Source organism: Pollicipes pollicipes, unplaced genomic scaffold (assembly GCF_011947565.3).
Source record: "Pollicipes pollicipes isolate AB1234 unplaced genomic scaffold, Ppol_2.1 Scaffold_7231;HRSCAF=8579_pilon_pilon_pilon, whole genome shotgun sequence".
NCBI lineage: Eukaryota > Metazoa > Arthropoda > Thecostraca > Pollicipedomorpha > Pollicipedidae > Pollicipes > Pollicipes pollicipes.
Genome location: NW_023597034.1, coordinates 12,522,904 through 12,535,808, shown reverse-complemented (window position 1 = coordinate 12,535,808; position 12,905 = coordinate 12,522,904). Strand labels below are relative to the sequence as shown.

The following is a 12,905-nucleotide window of genomic DNA, read 5'->3' as shown; positions in this document are numbered from 1 at the left end:
GGCACGCAGAGGCACCGCTAACTGCCCAGAGCTGGTCCGGGCGGGGCAGCTGGCGATCGCGACCGGAGTAGGAACTCATGCGGGCGACCCACCTCCAGCGACCGGCTGTGCATCACTAGCCAACGTTGGAGCCGGTACTCCACCTGACGCCCCATGCTGCGTTCGAGGCAGATATTGATGCGATGACCATCCAGCTTCTGAGCCAGTCCTCAACGTGGCTTACCAGCCAGCGTTTGAGCTTTTCCTCAGCGAGACTCACCAGCCAGTGTTTGAGCCAGTCCTCAACGTGACTCACCAGCCAGCGTTTGAGCCAGTCCTCAGCGTGACTCACCAGCCAGCGTTTGAGCCAGGTCTGGGTGAGTTCCTCGAAAACCTCGAGCGGGCCGCGGCGGCTGACGGCAGGCGAGACGCGGATTTCCTCCAGCTCGGCGCAGTAGAGAGGCGGCGACGGCCGACTCTCGGCTGGCCCGGCCGCCGCCGGCCGCACTACACCAGGGTGCGTCTCCGGCAGGCTGGCCGACGCCGGGCTCAACGACCTGGGGGCGACGCGGCTTACCAGCTGTCGCCGGGGTCACGGCACGGTGTCTGAAAGGTCACACTGAGACACGCCGGCTACTGGAGGTCACTAGGGGTCACCGGAAGCAAGGCAGGGCGGCTCAAGGGTTACGCTGAAACATATAGGTCACCGGGGGTCACCGCGGGCACGGCAAGGCGGCACCCCTGGCCACTCTAGGGCACATAGGTCAACGGGGTTCACCGGTGGCACGGAGGGACGGTTGGTCAGGCCGGGACCGGCGCGCGCTGCGGCCTGTTGACGTTGGGACATGGGTGCGGCGCCGGTCGTCAGCCGTTCGCTAATGACGGAGACACGGCGGACCGAATCAACCGGAAAGAGCAATCGGACGCAAGCTCGGCGGGAGCCTCGCCCCCAATCACAGAATTACTGGGAACTAGCCCCGTTAACACCGCAAAGAGGTTCCTGCAGTGACCTGGATCTTCGCGACTGGCGCCTACTACTAAGCTTGGTGAATTCGATGCTATTTTAGTGATCCATGGCACTATTTTAAAACAACATCGAACAACTAATATCTTTTCTAAATAACTATCGCGTTTGAATATTTGCTTGCTAACGTAATACCTCAATACCATTAACCAATGCAACGTTTTTTTTTGCAGCAGGTTCTTGTGAGTTCTTTGTCTGCGCCGTAGCCCTTACACTGGGTGGGCTGGAACTTCTCCCAGCTGAGCGCATTTTTGTGTTCTATAGCGACGACATGCGAAAGGCCGACGACACAGTTAGACGGGCGCAGGTCGCCTGAGAAATCACCGGTTAACGCATAGCAGCCGCAACCAATATTCGCAACAGACAAATATGGCGAACGAATTCCGTTCATCGCGTCTTTTGTCGAATCGTGACTTCGTGGCTCAACACAAGCTCGGGTGGGGGGTCAATTTGGCCCCCCAACTTGAAGGGTTTTCCGCAATGGTTTCCGAACGGCGCGGCACAGCCGCGCCAGATTTTGCCCAATTGTAGACCACTGAATAGCGGATCGTTTGGTACAAAATATTAAATGCACCTTGCAAGGTCGCTGGCCTGCGGCAGGTCAGAATCAGGCCAGGTCTTCAGCGAAGGTAATTTGTAGGGAATCGTTCAATGTGGCGAAGTATTAGAAGGATTACGGGGTATTAGAGAGTAGAGACAAAGTAGAGTATTAGAGTAGAGACAAAGTACGGAGCATTAGACGAAATCTTACATCTCTGAGACAGCTTCGTAGGCAACAAAGCAATTGAATTAACAGACTCTATTGACTTAGGGTCAGGTATGACCCTGAAATTCGGAAGACAGAAGGCAACTGACGGAATCGGTTTTCTGGGATGGCGGCTCTCACAAAACCGTCTAGACACATGGGCCAGTGGAATGAGGGCGGTCATCTCTCTCTCTCTCTCTCTCTCCGCTCATCGTCTCTCTCTCTCTCTCCTCTCTCTCTCCTCTCCTCTGAGAGAGAGAGAGAGAGAGAGAGAGAGAGAGAGAGAGAGAGAGAGAGAGAGAGAGAGAGAGAGAGAGAGAGAGAGAGAGAGAGAGAGATAGAGAGAGAGAGAGAGAGAGAGAGAGAGAGAGAGAGAGAGAGAGAGAGAGAGAGAGAGAGAGAGAGGAGAGAGAGAGAGAGAGAGAGAAAGAGAGAGAGAGAGAGCGAAGAGAGAGAGAGAGAGAGAGAGAGAGAGAGAGAGAGAGAGAGAGAGAGAGAGAGAGAGAGAGAGAGAGAGAGAGAGAGATAGAGAGAGAGAAGAGAGAGAGAGAGAGGAGAGAGAGAGAGAGAGAGAGAGAGAGAGAGAGAGAGAGAGAGAGAGAGAGAGAGAGAGAGAGAGAAGAGAGAGAAGGAGAGAGAGAGAGAAGAAGAGAGAGAGAGAGAGCGAGAAGAGAGAGAGAGCGAGAGAGAGAGAGAGAGAGAGAGAGAGAGAGAGAAGAGAGAGAGAGAGAGATAGAGAGAGAGAGAGAGAGAGAGGAGAGAGAGAGAGAGAGAGAGAGGAGAGAGAGAGAGAGAGAGAGAGAGAGAGAGAGAGAGAGAGAGAGAGAGAGAGAGAGAGAGAGAGAGAGAGAGAGAAGAGAGAGAGAGAGAGAGAGAGAGAGAGAGAGAGAGAGAGAGAGATATATATATATATATATATATATATATATATATATATATATAGTGCGTGCGTGCGTGCGTGCGTGCGTGCGTGCGTGCGTGCGTGCGTGCGTGCGTGTGTGTGTGTGTGTGTGGTGCATGAAGACGCGATGCTCTGACGAGGAAACAGCAACAGCGAAACAATGAGGACTTCAAGGCTCAAAACTGGTTCCGTTCAAAAAAGGCAGTAAGCATATGTACGATATGCGTATGGCTACTGAAAACACCTTGATTTCGATGCATGCGATGATCAGCCATTCATCAAAATACAGGTTGAAATAGACTATAACTTAAAAGCCACCCACAAATTTGTCCAGCACTGTTCGCTTACGATGTCGATATTTTAATGATGTCCGGGTTTTCCATGACCGACATCTGATCGGCAGCAAACTGGGCAGACGATTCCGTCATGTCCTGCGACAAACAGCACACAGCTTGGTCAGCGCGTGCCCTACCCCATCACTATACATTGGACGGTGAGCGCGTGCCCTGCCCCGTCACTATGCACTGGACAGATGTAGAGCCATCCTATCTTGGAAAAGGCGCGGGAAGATCCGGCCATGAACAGGCCATCGGAATCGAGGGGAGGGGGAGGAGCCACGGCAGAAAAGAAGAAAAAAGACAAAAAATAAACAGTTCCTTGCCTTAGATCTCGTGGACGCAAAAGGCGCAGGAAGATCCGGCCATGAACAGGCCATCGGAATCGAGGGGAGGGGGAGAAGCCACGGCAGAAAATAAAAAAAAGACAAAAAATAAACAATTCCTTGCTTTAGATCTCGTGGACGCCAAATAAGACCAGGCCCCGGTGACCGCATGGCCCGTCGGCACAACAGGGGGTCAGGCCGTAATGGCAAGCTGAAGCGATGTATGGCGTCAATCACAACGACACGTCAGTCGGCGAAATGGACGCGAAAAGCGGAAGATGTGGCGAGATTCGGTGCCTGCCACGGCAGGTGGTCGGCATGCGTGGACGCGTTGGGAACCGAACATCTGAAGTAGTGAACCATGGATGCACATGCATGGATGCAAGATGCACAGGCGAACCAATTCGCCTGTGCATCTTGCGACCGATGCCCATTGCGCTCCGACACGAGCCACATCATCTGATGCACCCCCCGTGCTCCAGTGTGCTCAGGCCACCCAACCGGCCCCAGTGGGCGTAGGCCAGGTCTGAGGGCCCAACAGCCGACGGCAGCGACGCCACCCACCTTGTCGCTGCGTCCCAGGATCAAGGCGACGTATTTGGCTGCCAGGTGGCGCTCTCTGTCGGTCATGGGTCGCTGCGGCGGCGCGGCGGCCGGCGGTGCGCGGCTGGTCGGAGATCGGTGCACGCTGGCCGGCCGGCCCTCGCTGCACGCCTTGGCCACCTGGTTACACTCGTCCTGTGAACACGGCGGCCGGTGCAGGCGCGCGAGACCCACTCGTCGTCAGGTCAGGTCGGTGCGGGCGCGCGAGACCCACTCGTCGTCAGGTCAGGTCGGTGCGGGCGCGCGAGACCCACTCGTCGTCAGGTCAGGCCGGTGCAGGCGCGCGAGACCCACTCGTCGTCGGGTCAGGCCGGTGCAGGCGCGCGAGACCAACTCGTCGTCAGGTCAGGTCGGTGCAGGCACGCGGTGGGCCCACGCCAACAGTGGCGACGCCCAGTCTATGTGAGACGGGTGGAGTAAGGGGGCAGGGTAGATCGGACGGGCGCCTCTTCTAGAGATTCTGCTAGTGCTGCCACCTGGTGAGCGCCCGCTGACAGCGTTGCCTAAAGGGCAACGCCGGGGCTAAAGGGCTCCGCGATGCCACGCAATGGAGGCTGTGGTTTTATAAATTATCTGTTAAATGTTATGCAAATGCAGCTTGAGGTATCCGTAAGGGAGGTGTCAAAGCATTCCAAAAGAAGTCGTTTCTCGCAATTTGGGCAGAATAAGATGTACGCATTCTTATAGGAAAAACTTCCATGTTTTTAGCGTAGTCGGAAATTTGTGTCTGGGATCAATTCCGAACGTAATTTTAAGACGGAGAATGCATTAGGGTGAGATTCACAGAGGTCCTACCCGCGATGTGAAGCGCCCTAACCACTGGGGCCGCGCCGTTGCCCACCTTCTCGAGCTTGCTGAACTCCTGTGCCTGCAGTCCGCTGGCGTCGAGACCGAGCTTCTCTCGTAGCATGAGCAGGTGACGCACGCGGCCCACTTCCTCCAGCCGCGTCAGCTTCTCCAGCTCCCACTGGTGCTCGAAGAGCAGGCTGTCGCCGCGGGGCCGCCACCCCTCCAGGTTCTCCTCGCCGCGCACGTAAGTGGCGCTGGTGTCGAGCACGCGACGCTGCCGCCGGCTGGCGCCTGCCGCCACGAGCCGTCGTGTCACCGAGAAGGGGCGGGAGGGGGGGGGGGGAGGGCAGGGGCACTCACCGAGGCGTGACACAAGGCTGGAATATGTGGACGGGTCCGCCAAGTGCTGCCGACCGGCAACCCTAAACTGGACACAGGCTGCATGTGCGTACGCCGATCGCAAATCAACATCCCGTGCCATTCCCAAGGAGGTGGTTCAATGTCTTTGTAGTGCAATGTAGTTCAATGTGTTTCAGCCCCCTCCCCCCAGTGGCGTATCCAAGGGGGAGTTTGTGGAGCCATCCTCGTCCCCTGGAGGGGTAGAGCCCTCTGCGGCTGAAGGCTCCAGTACCTTTTGACAGTTTAAACGCCCCATGGGCTCCTACAATAAACAAAAACACATCAAAATAGAATCCCAAGACTACACAAGTCCTTCGAATAACATACATACACAATAACAAACATAATAACATACTGGTCCCTACAGCCCGACGAGCTGAAAGAAATCCTGTGACCCGCTTTGGCCCTATCCTGGGCGAAATCCTGTCTACGCCATCGGGTTCCCTCTCGTGTGATCTTTTATGTTCTATGGTATGTGTCATTGTGGGTAGAAATGCACCCTGTGGCTATTACGGATTCACTTCCCCGTGCAAACCAGCGTTTACAGAGTTCCTCGATGTTGTGGTCAGGTTTTTGCCAATTAGGATATGAACCAGTGCATATGCACTGCGCAGCACGAAAATCAAACAAAGATGTACTCTTGGGACCAATATTTGTCAGGAACCAAGCCATCTGTTACCCTATGATACTTATGACGCGTTGGGCCGCTGCCGCGCTCGCGGCGTGCCGATGCCGCTACCTGGACTACCTGCGCTGTCCGCCGAGCGCCGGCTGCTCAGCTCGTACACGGCCGTCAGCCTGTTGGCGTCGCCCGCCTGGCCGCCGCCCAGGAACAGATGGCGGAAGGTGCGCGGTGCCGTACGCGCGTGCCGCCCGTACACCGTCATGCACAGGTCCTTGGTGATGATGGCCGGCTGCACACAGGACGACAGCTGACGGCGGAGGGGGTGAACGACGTCAGAGAGCGGCGCCGCCATCTGCACACAGGACGACAGCTGACGGCGGAGGGGGCGACCGGCGTCGGAGAGCGGCGCCGCCATCTGCACACAGGACGACAGCTGACGGCGGGAGGGGCGACCGGCGTCAGAGAGCGGCGCCGCCATCTGCACACAGGGCGATAGCTGACGGCGGAGGGGGCGACCGGCGTCAGAGAGCGGCGCCGCCATCTGCACACAGGGCGACAGCTGACGGCGGAGGGGCGACCGGCGTCAGAGAGCGGCGCCACCACATCACCAGCGAAGGTGACGTGCGGAGAGCGTGGGGTTTCAAGGAGTCCGTACAGGTGGCTGTAGCGTAGATGAAGGGAAAACAGGTTGGGGGATTGTAAATATCCAGGTCGCCAGAGAATGACTTGGGCGAGGTAACGAGAAAGCGTCCGGCGTTGTTGAGAGAAGGGGGTTGTTGGGTTATCCCCCCCCCCCCCCCCAGAAGGCGGCGTGGGTTATTAGGTCGTAGCGAGGCCGCAACGAAAGGTGGTCTTTGTGAGGCCACGGGAGGACGAGGGAGGTCACGGTAGGACGGCCGGTGGGCGGAGCAGCTGGAGCCTCGCGGCACCAGCACAAATCGAGTCACCAAAAAGGTCAAAGGTCTAGAAAAAGCGGAGGGACGGGCTGGGTACCCAGATTATTAGCGTAAAACACCCACGGGTGCACAGCACTGGCAGCAGGGCTTTTTCGACTTATCCCGATGGATCCCATCCGGATGGATGGAACCAGATGGACATATCCTATCATCACGTCCTTGAATGTCGATGTCCATACAAACACTTCATTTGTTGCATCACCGGTCTCTCTTCAGCTTTGTTCCATGCGACTCGTCAGGTGACCTCCCAAAAGCCCTGATGTCACGCAGCTCTCCTGAGCGAAGCAAGTGATAACTCAGTACCACACGACTTACAACAACGCGCCGATCGCACAGAACGACAGAGTCCGGTTTTGAAATATCTCCGTAGGAATCTTTACCCTGCAAACCTGCATGAACGTCGGCATTCTGGACCTGCGTGGCGCATGACTTGGGTTAAGTGTCTACTCTTCACTGCTCCGAATGCATGCTTATTAGCATAACGTCACGAGTCACATATGCCTCTTGCCACATTGCCCAGCAGTTGGTGATGCGGGCGGTACCTCCAGGTAGGCGGAGATAGTCATGTAGACCAGCTCTCCGTACGGCGTGACGCGGTTCAGCAGAGGCGAGTTGTGCAGCGACGAGTCCCAGGCCGCCTCGAACCGCAGCATCGTCCTCGTGTCGCCTGCCGGAGACCACCGCAAACCGCCTGATGTCGTGGGCACCACGCTATCTGGAACTCCGTTATGATAGGCGAGAGCACAATTTTAAAAGTACAGATGACCGGAGGGTGAATATTCTTGTAACCAGGGGCGGCGCAGCAGGGAGTAGGGGGTGGTCCCCCACATGCCGGTAGCGGAAAAGTATGTTTTAGTCCCCCAAGACAAAGTTTTTGGGAAGTCGCTTTTCCCAAACAAACGCTTTTTTTGAAGACGTTGAAACTACCCGTAGATAACCGAAATTCAGATTAAGGAAGCCCGATAAATGAGCCGGCCAGTAGTGATTAAGAAGCCGGAGAGTAGGAACAATATCTGGCTCAGAAGACCCTTTTATGCATCAGGAGGCCACCTAAGGTATTCCGTGCTCTACATCAGGAGGCCCACTGTTGTGTTAACGAGACCCCCTTGTTGTTTTGGGAGACCCCCGTTGAAATCTAGGAGGCCCCTGTTGAGTTGGGAGAGTTGGGAGACGCCCTCTATATTCAGGAGAAGGAGGCCCTTTTCACGCATCAGTCAGTCCGTTAAAAGGACACACCTCCGAAACAGGAGACTATTGTCACGTATCAGGTGATCACGACTCCGGATCACAATAGCCTGTTTTTGGATGACGAGGCCCCTTGGATAGATATGAAGGCCCCTTCGTGAATCAGAAGCATCCTGTTCGGGATAAAAAGACCCCTCTATGCATCAGGAGTCTTTTTCTGGAACAGAAGCCGGAATTTAGGCTAGCGAGACCCTTTGCTGGCTAATTAAAGGCTCCCATTCTGGATTTTTAAATGTCGACTGCTCTTTATATAGATGTGGTACATGTCTGATAAGCGGGCACATGCCCTCAGTGCCCCTCCCCCCTCAAATATGACCCTGCGCAGGAGGCTCCCCCCCCCCCCTGTGAGGAGGCCCCATTTTATTCAGGAGGCCGCCTGCGAAATCCTGCCCCCCCCCAACTCAAAATTCTTGGCGCCATCCATGCGTACAATTGTGAGTACCTGTCCTATGTCAACATCAATCTACAGGACCTTACAACCATTTCGATGAGAAAGATATGTACCATGCATATCATAAGAACATAGTCACAAATTTAAAAAGCAGTCATTGGCAAACACCTGATTTTTGACTGAACGCGTGTCAGATCCGAAAACAGGAGCAAAGGGGAAAAGTCGTGCATTTCGCTGGAAGCGTCTTAAGCATCAAAAAGAAAGGACAGATCAGAACATGACGGCAGATATGAAACCTGCTCCAGGTAAGTTAAAGCGTCGCATGAAACCAAATGAAATCACCGACCTGGCGCCGATCCGTTGGGTCCGGGCGCACTGCAACTGCAAAGGACGGTGTGGGTGACTCACCGGCATACTCCAGGTACTCGCCGGGGAAGAGGCCCAGCGACAGCACGGTGGAGTCGCTCTCGTCGTCCTCGTCATACTCGGCCGTGTTTCTGACTCGGCCTGCTCGGCAGAGCGCAAATATCACGCCACAGTCAAAATAAGCAGGCCTCCGGTCGGTAATGTGAAAAATATACATAAAATATCTGGTTTGCTGCTCGCCAGTTGCAAAAAAAAAACAACACGAAAACTCGTCTCCAACGCCATTAAAAAAGACCACTAGCGTAAGCAGCCTTTGCAACGACCACGCTTCCTATTAGGTTATAGCACGTCTTATTACCTTTTTATCCACCTACACCACTTAAGCCACGTCCAGAAGCGAAGGTAGATGTTTGATGAGTCTCCAAATGGTTGAGGCCAAATCTATGATTTCATATGCCTGAATCAGAATGACCATCGCACTCGGCAAGATCTGAGCCCAATCAATCAACCTTTATGGCTGGTGTGACTGCAGCCAGCAAATCCGTTTTGATACCACCATTTTTATACCGAGATACTCAACTCCGAGTATGTGGCAGTTTAAATCAACGGAATGGTCTGGCATCACTTCTGATAAATGTCGTCACATATTGCTTTCACTACCTCAACATGGTTAGCAGAGCGCACAGGCGTACTGACTGCAAAACAATTAAACACATGGCCGATGTCTGCTGCTTAAAAAGTGACTGCTTTATCCGACTCCGATTCACCAGTCAGGGTAGCCCGCCAGCGTCGCAGATTTGCCCACAACGCACTCATGTCGTAGGGGTGCGAGTTCCACAATGCATGTGCACACATTTTAAACAAGGCCAACCCGCTTGCGCCAGACCCACCAACCTCACACTTACCAGACCACAATCCACGCTCACCTACGACCAGTTCGCGCACGTCCTGCCAGCTGATCTCTGGCGAGCGTTCGTGCACGACCGTGATGCGGATGCGGCGCTGCACGCCCTGGTGCAGCAGGAACTGGCTGCGCGTGGGAAGCTCGTCGCAGTGGTCCACCACGGCCGGCATGTACTCCCCGTTCGCAGCTGCGGCAACGGTGGGGGCAGGGGTCACCGCGGCGGCGCTGACTGAAGCGGTCACCACGACCTGCAGAGGTGAGGCTGGGGGTCACCGAGGCGGCGCTGCCTGAAACGGTCACCACGACCCCCAGAGGTGAGGCTGGGGGTCACCGAGGCGGCACTGACTGGAGTGGTCACCACGACCTGCAGAGGTGAGGCTGGGGGTCACCGAGGCAGCACTGACTGGAGCGGTCACCACGACCCGCAGAGGTGAGGCTGGGGGTCACCGAGGCAGCACTGACTGGAGTGGTCACCACGACCTGCAGAGGTGAGGCTGGGGGTCACCGAGGCAGCACTGACTGGAGTGGTCACCACGACCCGCAGAGGTGAGGCTGGGGGCCACCGAGGCGACACTGACTGGAGCGGTCAACACGATGCCCGTTTACATGCCGGCAGCCACCATGCCTGCCGTACAGCCACCATGCCTGCCGTACAGCCACCATGCCTGCCGTACAGCCACCATGCCTGCCGTACAGCCACCATGCCTGCCGTACAGCCACCATGCCTGCCGGTACGGCCGCCGTACTCTCCTCGCACCTCTACAAGCACTGAGGACCACAACCGAGTGGAAACTGCTTAAGGACCGCTCGCATGACATTTTATATGCACTAAAAATAGAAGTCATTACGTAAACAGTATGAATACTGTGAAATACCCGGCGCTCGGCGGCTTACTCTTAGCAATCAGAATTTTCCATACAATGTTGCTCAAAGCGCGTCAATCAGCGCAATACCACATGCGTGGATTTTTTCGTGCCAGCAAGCGCACCGCCTCGATAGCGTCGCAGGTAGTGCGACACGTGTCTTCCCCAAGCCGGACGTCGGCGGCCAAGCGTGCCGCCTCGATAACGCCGCAGGTAGTGCGGCACGTGTCCTCCCCAAGCCGGACGTCGGCGGCCAAGCGTGCCGCCTCGATAACGCCGCAGGTAGTGCGGCACGTGTCCTCCCCAAGCCGGACATCGGCGGCCACTGACCCAGCTCGCAGATTTCGAACCAGACCAGGATGTCGTCCCGGGCGTGCACGTGCGAGAGGCACGGCTGGTAGGGCAGGCCGAACTTGGGCGACCTCACCGGCTGGCTGATCGGGATGGCCGGCGGCTGGAGGCGGCGTGGCGGCGGCCGCCTGCCAGCACCGGGTGACATCAGTCAGTGCAGCTCAGTAAGCCAAGAGAGGTGAGCTGGCCTGCCGCTCGGCTGGCTACCCTCGACTGACGTTAGCGGTCACTACATAACTTCATCAGAAATTACGACTGATATATTCACGCATGGTAGCTCAGTCAGCATGAAGTACGGCATGACACTAGCCAATGCATTATAATTGCATGCTGTTATGTGGAAGGCACGTCAGGAAAAATAATTACTGTGGAAATATTCCGTTATGGGCCACATCCTTGGGACGTCAGGAAGCATACACAAACAGGAAATGGTTTGGCACCAGTTCGGATATGTGTGCGGTACAGTACAGCGCAGTGCAGAGATACAGACGACCTAGGGTCAGCTGTGTCGGCCGTGTCGGCCGGGAGCCCGCTCCGGGTGACGCAGAATGGATAGTTCGGGAGGCATGTCCTACCCGCAGCAGTCCTGCTTGGCATCGTCGTGCAGCGGATGGTGCTGGAAGTGGCCGAACACCTCGAACATCAGCGGCTCCGTCTTCAGGTACTCGATGAAGGACCGCGTCACCGTCACCGTTATCTGACGACCGTTGACAGGCGATGCGTGTGGACAATGGAGGTCAACAGGCGTAAAGTAAACAGAAACAAAGTAGGCGTACCTACGAACTAAATTATTCATCCAGACTTCACAGCGGATTCATCTCAGATGGACGTCAGCTTTTACGGGATAGTTAAGCCTGTCGATAAGCCTATCGCCTAAGCCTGGTATCGATAGAGGGCGGGAAACGACTGACCGGGGTAAATATTTTGTGGAGAAGGTCGGGCATGCGTATGTGTATGGGTAGAGACGTGGAACATAATTGACATCTGATCACTTGCAGGCATGGACAACAAATGTTTGAATGGGTTTCTTTTTTGTTTAAGAGCTAAACTCACCTTACTTTTGCCGTTATCAAAGACAGTTTGATGAATCGAACGGCAAGGGCTCACAACCCTTTTCAAAATTGCACAACGTCGGAAAATAGTAAACGGGTGCGTAAAAGATGGATAAGACTGACAAACCACAGGCAGTAGTCAAATGTGATAAAACCACACAGGTAGCCGGTAGGTAGCGCGTAGAAAATTCCACTTATTCAGACAACCGTTCCTCTCACCGAAGGTCCGAGTGCAGGAAACTATAATTCATATACAGAACGCCTATTTTGTGGCTGAAAAGCCTGGGATATGAGAAATGTAGTGTTTCATATTCGGGTACAGCACAGTGCAAATGTCATCGTAACAATGAAGTAGGAACGTGTTCCAAGGAAAAGAATATACCCAGCATTTTTAGCATTTTTGATTAGGAGTGCTTGCATGCCATTAGCACAGGACAGGTTCCTCGCGTGGCTCACATTTTGAACATAATAGAAGCCGATCTGAGCCTGACCCGAGTTCTTGATTGGCTCCGTAGAAAACGCCTCGTCGTCCCGGTGACGGAAACTGGAAAAAGAACGAGCAGAAAGCATTTACTTTACATGAAACGGACTGGTGGGAACTATGCTTTTCATGCTAGTGAGAAAACCATAGGTAAGTAGGCGTTGCTATAAACAACCTGTATCGGCTCGAATGTTAACAGTGAACAGGCGAGATGCAGCAGGCACCACGGTCCTCCATTCAGAAGGGGGACTGCTGTCGATGCATCGGCATTAATTCACTCGTACAATGGGTCGGCTGATCCACAATACATGACTGGGAACCTACAGCGCAGCGCGAGGAGAGCTGAGAACATCGAGAAAAATGGGCGAATTTCGGTACTCTTGAACGCACACTCCACTGCGAAGGCGAGCAGCTTACTTGAACTGGCAGAAGACGTCGGAGCAGTCTCCCTGAATGCCCATGCCCTGAAGCACGGTCACCCTGAAGGTGAACTGGCGGCCGGGTGTCAGATGGGCCGGCAGCGGTTCGTCGGCCGCCGCCGGCTCCCGCTTCTCCTCAGCGGCCGGCGCC

The 12,905-nt window shown here is 55.2% G+C and overlaps 1 pseudogene; it reads right to left on the bottom strand.

The window, feature by feature from the left end:
- Positions 1 to 17: 17 nt before the first annotated feature.
- The window catches only part of LOC119109399 (kinesin-like protein unc-104), a 62,272-nt pseudogene continuing 49,384 nt past the window's right edge, over positions 18 to 12,905 (bottom strand).